The following is a 9,065-nucleotide window of genomic DNA, read 5'->3' on the forward strand; positions in this document are numbered from 1 at the left end:
AAGGGTTACCTGGAATGAGCAACGCTATTCCTCTGAATTCGGAGTTCTCTGTTTCTCCAGAGCACCTGGAACCAGCAGCATCAGACGATTTAGGCCCTTCCTCTACCTCCCTGATGCGCTGAGTGTTTGGCTACCTTGCAGTACGCTTACCCTTCTGATTTTACAATCACGCTGTAGGTCGAGTCCCCTCTCGTTGAGAGCTGGGTTTGTGCTCCCTCAGCCAAGGTAAACTACTGCTAGCCGTTCCAGCATTGGAACATGCTGTAGGTCGAGCCCCCCTCTCGACTGGGAACTGGGTGTGTTGCTCCCACAGCTAAGTAAATTATTGCTAGCTGTTCCAGCTTTGGAACATGCTGTAGGTGCACTCCCCTCAGCATGGTGGCGTGGGTATACCGTTCCCCATAGCGACCCCCTAGAGGACGCAGTTTGAAGTTCCCATAAAAGGGAACGACTCAGGTTACTTATGTAACTATGGTTCCCTGAGTAGGGAATGAGACACTGCGTCCTCTAGGTTTCTTGCCATGCTGCGGACGCAAACTTCAGATGAAGAAGTCTCTGAAGTCTCTAATGATGTGTGCTCCCGGCGCCTATTTATACTATAGTCGCACCGGTAGTGACGTCATGGCTGTTGCTGGCCAACGAGTTGTTGGTGTTTTTTCAATGTATGCTTCAGACACGGGTCACGACGAGGCGTTCTCCATAGCGACCCCTAGAGGATGCAGTGTCTCGTTCCCTACTCAGGGAACCATGGTTACATAAGTAACCTGAGACGTTTGTTCTGGACTCAGACTTAAAAATGGATAAAAAAATTAAAGGGTTAGTTCACCCAAAAATGAAAATTAGTCCATAAATTACTCATCCTCAAGTCATCTAGGTGTATATGACTTTCTTCTTTCAGACGAATCCAGTCGGAGTTATATAAAAAATTGTCTTTGATCTTTCAAGCTGTTTAATGCAACTCAGCGGGTGTAGCATGCATCAGTCCAAAAGAAGTTAAATAAAAAGCGCCCATCCATAAAAAAAAGTGTCTCACACGGCTCCGGGGGGTGATTGTTGGTGTTTTTTCAAGGTATGCTGCAGACACGGGTCACGACGAGGCGTTCTCCATAGCGACCCCTAGAGGATGCAGTGTCTCGTTCCCTACTCAGGGAACCATGGTTACATAAGTAACCTGAGACGTTTGTTCTGGACTCAGACTTAAAAATGGATAAAAAAATTAAAGGGTTAGTTCACCCAAAAATGAAAATTAGTCCATAAATTACTCATCCTCAAGTCATCTAGGTGTATATGACTTTCTTCTTTCAGACGAATCCAGTCGGAGTTATATAAAAAATTGTCTTTGATCTTTCAAGCTGTTTAATGCAACTCAGCGGGTGTAGCATGCATCAGTCCAAAAGAAGTTAAATAAAAAGCGCCCATCCATAAAAAAAAGTGTCTCACACGGCTCCGGGGGGTGAAAAAAGGCTTCCTGTAGTGAATCAATGCGTTTTTGTAAAACAAATATCCATATTCAAAACATAATAATCACTTTAATCTAGCTTGCGCCAACAGTTGTACACGGAAGCAGCTCCGGGCGGATGACGTATGAGGTCAGAGAATAACTGGAATATAATTTCATTTCATTCACATGTGTTTCATAAACACATAATCCTTTATGGATTAGAATCCACCATCAAAATTATAAATGTAATTAATCCAGCTGCTGTGAGAAAAGGCTAAAAACGATCCGTCACCTGCAGCATCCTCACATGTGATGGCCTAGTAGCCGGGACAACTTCATGTTTACAGACGTAACGCAATGACGCAGTGCCATGCTCAAATTTCCCGCGAAAACCTACCTGTATCACTCAATTTAGAAACGATTATTATTAAAAGCTAACCGTTGTGAATCGGGCTAAAGTTAGGCGATAGTTTTGAACACTGGCTGATTATGTACTTGCTCAAATATTGATTTTCATTTTTCACCAAAAAAAGTTATGGACGGCAGCTTTAATATTTGCATCATTCATGATTTATTTTATCCACCTGCAAATAATCAGAATACAGTTTTTATTACCCGACCCGTGGAAAAACAAAATATGTTTGCTGCGTAAATCAGACGGACTTACTGAAAATGCAAATTCATTCTCTGCCAGCAGGAGGTGCTTTAAAGCGGGAGAGGTTTCCCCGGTAACGGCTGTACACAAAGCAGCGCTGAGCTTACAAACGCTGCTTTATCAGGCATATAACATGCAAGATGAAATGAAAATGACATCGAAAATTTTCTAAAGCTAGTCTTCCTTCAGAAATACAGTGATATAAAAACCCCAGCGCCTCATTTTGATATTTAAACATGCAGTGCTCATGTTTATTCAACGAAGCCTTTTGGAAAATCAGTCCGTTTTGATATTGTGGCGAGCGCCACAAATAAATAAATGTATGGGAAACACATCCCACAGCACAACCACCTGAGCCCAACATCAGTCTACTCATCACCTTAACTTTAACTGCGTTTGTAGCCGGAGCCATAGCCAGACTGATGAACAAACACAGACCGGAAGTTAACTTCGAGCCAGGCGCGTGCGCCCGATCAAACGTCTATATAAAGCTTGAAGCAGCAGAATCGGCATCGGTATCGGCCGATCACTAGGGCTGGGTATCGTTCAAAATTTTTCGATATCGATACCGATACCTTGACTCCGATACCGGTTCCTGAACTATACTTTTTTAAATACCAATTTTATGAAATCAATTTTAAGAAGATTACATTATCTAACAAAAAACTTTGGTTTTATTTTTCAGCTTGTTGATGTTTATACAAACTCAAAGACTCATCTCCTGAGCCACTGCACAAAGGAACAAAATGTAACCAACAGTGCAAAATCAGTGCAAAATAGTTTTAATAAATCTCAAATAGTCTTCAGTTTACACATCCGTTAGGCTACATTTACACTAGTTAGTGTTTGTTTTAAAACGCATAGCTCAAACAGAATAATGATTTCTATTCCACGCAGCTCTCGCGCTACTCTATACTGGTGGTATTATAGTACCACAAGAGCTAAAGAGAGCAGACTGCTCCGTGTGCTTTCGAATCGCTCTCGCGGATGATCGATCTGCGCCGCGCCTCTAGTCGAACACACCGGCAAGTGCTGCAGGCTTATTGGCTCACTGACGCTGATGAGATTAACCCCTTAGGTATCGAAATTTGGTACCGAACGACAAGACGTTTTCGATACTCGATGGTATCGAGGCAATTCGGTCTGTGCCTAAAAAGTATCGAACTCGATAGCCAGCCCTACCGATCACCATTACAAAAAAATCGGTACTCAGTATCGACTGCAAAAATCCTGATCGGAGCATCCCTAATATACACCTAGGATGACTTGAGGGTGAGTAATTTATGGCCTAATTTTCATTTTTGGGTGAACTAACCCTTTAACTTTGTCGTCAGGACAAGTTTTTTTTCCCGTCTTTTAGCTAAAACTAAACTTTTTTTTTATCAATTGCTGATTTTGAGAAGGCAATAATGGTGACGGTCTTCTCATGAATAGATTACTGCAATTCTCTTTATTTTGGAATTGACAACAGAGCATTGCCGCATCTTCAAAAAGTACAGAAAGCTGCTGCCAGGATGCTCAAGTCTGCCAAGAAATTTGAGTCAGTTACCCCGCTATTAAAATTGCCCAAATGGTTGCTGGTTTGATATAGAATTAGCTATAAAATCTTGTTACTAGTTTATAATTTTGCCCCTTCCTATCTCGGGTGTGTTGGCATTGTACAATCCTTCTAGATCTTTGAGATCAGTTTTTTCAGTTGCATAAAGCACCTTAAGTGTAATTTCCCCTTAAGTTTGCCCTTAAGTTTCCCTTACACTTAAGGGCATTGCATAAAATATCCATTAAATGTTACCAAAGGGTTTCTTTAGGTGAAACGTCATAAACCCTAAGAATTTCTCTTAAAGGTGACATATCATGAAAATCTGACTTTTCCAGGTTTTAAGTGCAATAATCAGGTCTCCGGTGCATCTACCAACCAAGGAAACGTGAAAAAGATGAACCCAATCACTTTGTTTTGGTAAGCCTTTTTCTGCAAGCATCTGAGAAAACGAGCGCGTCTTATATCGCTCCCTTGGTGACGTGGCTCTCATTGTAATATTACAGCCTGTCTTCACTCTCCTCTTTAATAAACTCCATCTGTATAATAGTGTGTCACGTGGATCTCAGTTGCTTCAGCAGGAGTTTTTTTTTCTTTGTCCTGTTTAACATGAGAATAATTAACAGAAATTAAATTATTCTCAAAAAAATAAATGCAAACTAAATCTCTGAGTGCATCTCAATAAGCTCCCTAGTTCTGAGAGTTAATGGACTTAAATGACCAGATTAAAATATACAAATTATACATAAAGTTAATATTTAGGTATTTATGATTTATATTTGGTATTTAATTATTTGTACGTAATAGGAAATGGATTACACTTCCATGAAAACATTTTGCAGCTGGTTTGTAAAAGTTGGCATTGCAGTTTGTGTTTGTTGTTCTCGTTTGTCTTCAGCTCGCGCCGATTCGAGCGCTTCGAATTACTGAGTCATTTTTACAAATGACTCGTTCCGATTATTCGAATTCTCGGTTTCTCTCACTTCTTTCTTCTTTCCGTTACTAATATGAGGATGCACTTTACTCACAGAAATAACGTTAAAAAAGTAATACAACATTTAAGATTGATTCATTTACTTTATGTAGCTTGTAAAAACATGCAAGTTGATAGAACAGTTTGCATTGACTTAAAAACTTAAGCACAAACCGTTCTTCAGCCGAATAATAAGAAATGCAGGAGCGTGGCGCAGCTTTATGACGTCACATCGCCAGACCAAAATAAAAGTCCAGTTTCTTCTTCTCTTGGTTAATGGCAGATTGCAAACAACTTTTAGCTGCATACCGCCACCTACCGTACAAGAGTGTGTAAATGTCATTGTAAGCGTCTTTGTTAGATACTAAATAACAACAGAAGCAAATCACGTTTACTGAAAAATAACGTATTTATGTTAAACATCATGTAGGCTGTAACTGTATTTTGGTTTGTTCTAAAATGAGCAGGGGCAAGCAACTTTAGGTAATAATTAATTAATTAATTACTTTAAGGATTCAGGTTCATTGATCATTTAAATTTCAGTTTTTAAAATAAATGTTTAAGGGGCTGTTCACATGTCGCACCTAAAAACGTGTGGAAAACACTAGGCGCGCCGCTTTCTGCTTTTTTCCAGAGCGTTCAGAGGCGTCTGCCGTTGCTAAGCAACCATGACCTGTGCTCTCCTTGAAGACGCGGAAGTTTCAGCAAAGGATAAATGGATTTGCAGCACTAAAAATCGCTTGCAGTAGCTCTGCTACTAAATTTATTAAAAAATGGCTATCCCTGTACAGCTATGATCAGCTGTTCCTTCATCTTGGCTGAGCTTTCAATGTTGTTACGGGAAAGGATGAAGCTGATTGGTTGGTTCTTGTCACATGACCCGCGGTGCACTTGCGGCATTCTGAAAAGTTGAAATGTCTTTATCTTGATGCGGCGCGGAAGCGCCTGGAAAAAATGACCACGTCGCTTCCATTATGAGCGTGCCTGCCGCGCGTCTACATTTGAAATAACAAACTTGAGCGCGCAAAAGACACTATATGTGAACATCCCCTAATTGTTCATCTGGCCCTTATTTCTGCCAAAGTGGATATACATTTTTTTTTAAAGACAGCAAAAATGGTCTGTGGTAGCTTTATAGTCTTTATTCTAAAAGATTAAAAGACTTTATACTCTAAAAACATTAAATAATAAGTAAATTTCAGATACATTTTGAAGTATTGTAACACCACAGACTTCATAGGGTTAGTGGTGTTACCAGGAAAGACAGTAACACCAGACAAATCAGCCTAAATCCAGACTTTTCTCATATGGAGGCTGCCATCATGATGATTTTCAAGTTCAGGGGACATTTTGGAAATATTAATAAATATGTATTTATCCGAATTTTGCTTAAAATATGTCAGATCTGCAAGTTATCAACATAACACCACAGACACTAATAAAGTGCGACAAATTGTCAGAAATGTAGCTAACTTTAAGAACATTAATAAGAAAGAATGCACTCCCCATGCACCCCTCAGGTCAACCAGCAGCTGCAGTGACCTTTACACACAGGAAGTAATCCAAATAGAATTGACATACATTATTGTAACACCACAGACATGAATTTGGGGGACACAACTTCTTTCTTAAATATAACAAAATATGTATTTTTTTAAACAATTTAATAAAATTGTACATGTTAAATAAAATCTATATTCACAATATAACCCCTTTATTTGTGTTAAAAATGTTATGTTGTTGCAATTACATTCCACGATAGCTCTCTAAGGTATGGCAGGAACATGCATATTTTGTTACAAATGCAATCTCTCAAACTCAATTAAATATGTATATTAAAACAAAACTGTAACTATTAACAGTGCACAAATCGTGTTTACCCTACAGAATACAAACATTTGATGGTTTATTGGTATTTAAAGTTTATTTATAACATATGGCTACGTGGACATAAATATTAATCTTTTTTGGTGTCAACGTTTTCTTTTCAATTAATATTAATTTCAATATAGTAGGCAATATTAAAAATGCTTGGCAGAGTAATTGCCTTTCCACAACCAGAGGATCTTCCTATCATTGGCCAAGGATTTTGCTGATCTTGCTGGTTCCGGAGTTTCCCAAAATGCTGTTGCAGCCCAGGCTGCAATGATGGATGTCAGGTGGGCCTTCAGCTTGTTCTGTAAAATTATCGTTATTCCAACCAATCAACAATGAAGAGTCATATACGCAGATTTACAATTCATCTCACTGTCCTATAATTAAAACAAATTCTGTAAATATAACAGGATTGGAATGTATCACTTACTCTCATGTTGTTGCTCCATGGGGCACAAAAGATGTTAAGCTGAATGTCTGTTCCAAAATTCTGCGATTGCCCTTTTGAATTACACAGATACATAAACACCTTACGTATTGGGACAACTTAAATTTGAACACAGTTTCATTTATGAGTGATCTTTTTAAGCATCCTCTTCAAAATACTTTTTTTAAACCACCAAGCAGTGTTGCCAACTTAGCACTTTTGTTGCTAAATTTAGCAACTTTTCAGACTACCCTAGCAACTTTTTCTTCCAAAAGCACCTAGCAACAAATTTAGCAATTTTAAAAATGTATTTGGCAACTTTTAGCAACTTTTGATAAGGACTCAGACAATAAAAAGGCACTCATGTTCCATCCAAATGACACAAAAAGAGGAAACCACAGATGCCTAGCAGTACACACATCACGAGAATTGAGTTAATTGATATTTGCAATTGTTCAATATAATAATAATTGAATAATTTGATAATTTAATAATTGTTCATTTATGATACACTTTGTTAGTAGCTTGTACCTGCAATTGTTGATCAGTTAGTACACTAAGAAAAATGGAAAATCTTTCAGGACATTATCCATCATCCATTGTAACCCAAAATCACAATGCGTAATTTAAAATGCAGGTAAAAAAAACCTACAGAAAATTATTTAATATTAACATAGTAGATTGTGCCTTATTTTTACAGACTCTTCTTAGAGTGTAGCATACTAACTAACTACTAATACACTGCTTAAAGCATAATTGTTGAGAATGTGTAGAATTACTAGTTTACTAGCTACTAAAAAAGACTTAAATTGTAATCATTCAAAAATGTGTAAGTTTCCAATAATTCAGTGTATTTAAAAATACAGTTATTTATATTTTAATATTATATCATGCATATTATTTTAAAAACAAATCTAAATTAACACACATAAAATATATTTTTTGCTGAGCTTTGATGACGTGAGAATTTAGCGTCGTGATTACGCAATGACGTCATTGAGCAATGGCATCACAACGTCATTTAGCAACTTTTAGCAACAAATCGACCTTCCTTTAGCAACTTTCTCTGAAAATTAGTTGGCAACACTGCCACCAAGTGAGGACACTGCATGTTACCTGAAGAGGATAATATTCCACTCCATTACTCTTTAGACCATGTGTGACCACAAAATGAAATTTTTGGATATTTTTGTGGGATATCCAGGGTCTGTGCATGACTCTCGGGTGCTGAAAAATAGCCCCTTTTTCATCCACCAAAAATATCCAGCAGAAGGTTATTACATTCTAGCTGATGGTGGGTTCCCATGCCTCAGTCAGCCATTAACTATAATAACACCTTACAGAGAACCTGTGAATGACAGCGAAATGAAGGTTAGTAGTTTTAATGGTAGACTTTTTGTCACACTACCCTGTAATATTTACATTTTCTGTTCAAATTTTTGTTCTGAAAATAATAACTATAATCAACAGACCTTCCACGAGACAATTTTCTGTTGAACTGTTATTGAGAGAGCCTTTGGTGTCATGGGGCCTGTTTACACCTTGTCACTTCATGCGTTTTGTCTGATCAGATAGCTATCAGATCGTGTAAAGACCAGGTGTAAATGCCCTCCGAAACGCATTCGAGACGGATATAAATCCGATCGCTCAAACCACTTCAGGAGGTGGTCTGGGCCGCATTCCAGACGAAACTGGACAAGTGTATATGCATCTGGTTGTTGCAACCGCATATGCAAATTTTGCTCCTCTCAAAATGTTAAAATAATAAACGTGTGAGAGCGTGTTATAGGCTATATGACATTATAGTCAGATATGATTGCGTTAATGCACACGCATCACTGCGGACGAGTAGCTGAGCATCTCTTCAGCAAGCCGACGCACAAACTGCCGCAAAGTAAGACGCAGACGCTCAACACACAATCATCTTCATTAAAAGTAGTAAGACAAACTTATCTTTCAACGCGCTCTCCTATTGCAGTCTTTGATCTTGAAATGAGCTGATAATTAATAAAATGCAGCGCTTATCTTTTGATTTCGTTGATATGAACTCCGTTAAATTTAAATATAGCGCGGGAATTGAAGATCGGATTTATATCCGTTTTGCGACGACACATTAATGTGGCCAAGTGTAAATGGAAACGTATGGAAACAAATCAG

At 38.3% G+C, this 9,065-nt stretch overlaps 1 protein-coding gene across 1 annotated transcript in view; it reads right to left on the reverse strand.

The window, feature by feature from the left end:
• Positions 1–4,847, reverse strand: part of LOC107573723 (gastrula zinc finger protein XlCGF8.2DB-like) — a 10,838-nt gene extending 5,991 nt beyond the window's left edge. The window contains exon 1 of the mRNA XM_016260166.1: positions 4,781–4,847. The gene's annotated coding sequence lies outside the window, so the exon portion shown is untranslated. The remainder of the gene's footprint in view (positions 1–4,780) is intronic.
• Positions 4,848–9,065: the final 4,218 nt, after the last annotated feature.

This window comes from Sinocyclocheilus grahami, unplaced genomic scaffold (genome assembly GCF_001515645.1).
Source record: "Sinocyclocheilus grahami isolate Dianchi unplaced genomic scaffold, SAMN03320097.WGS_v1.1 scaffold2015.1, whole genome shotgun sequence".
NCBI classification, from domain to species: Eukaryota; Metazoa; Chordata; class Actinopteri; order Cypriniformes; family Cyprinidae; genus Sinocyclocheilus; species Sinocyclocheilus grahami.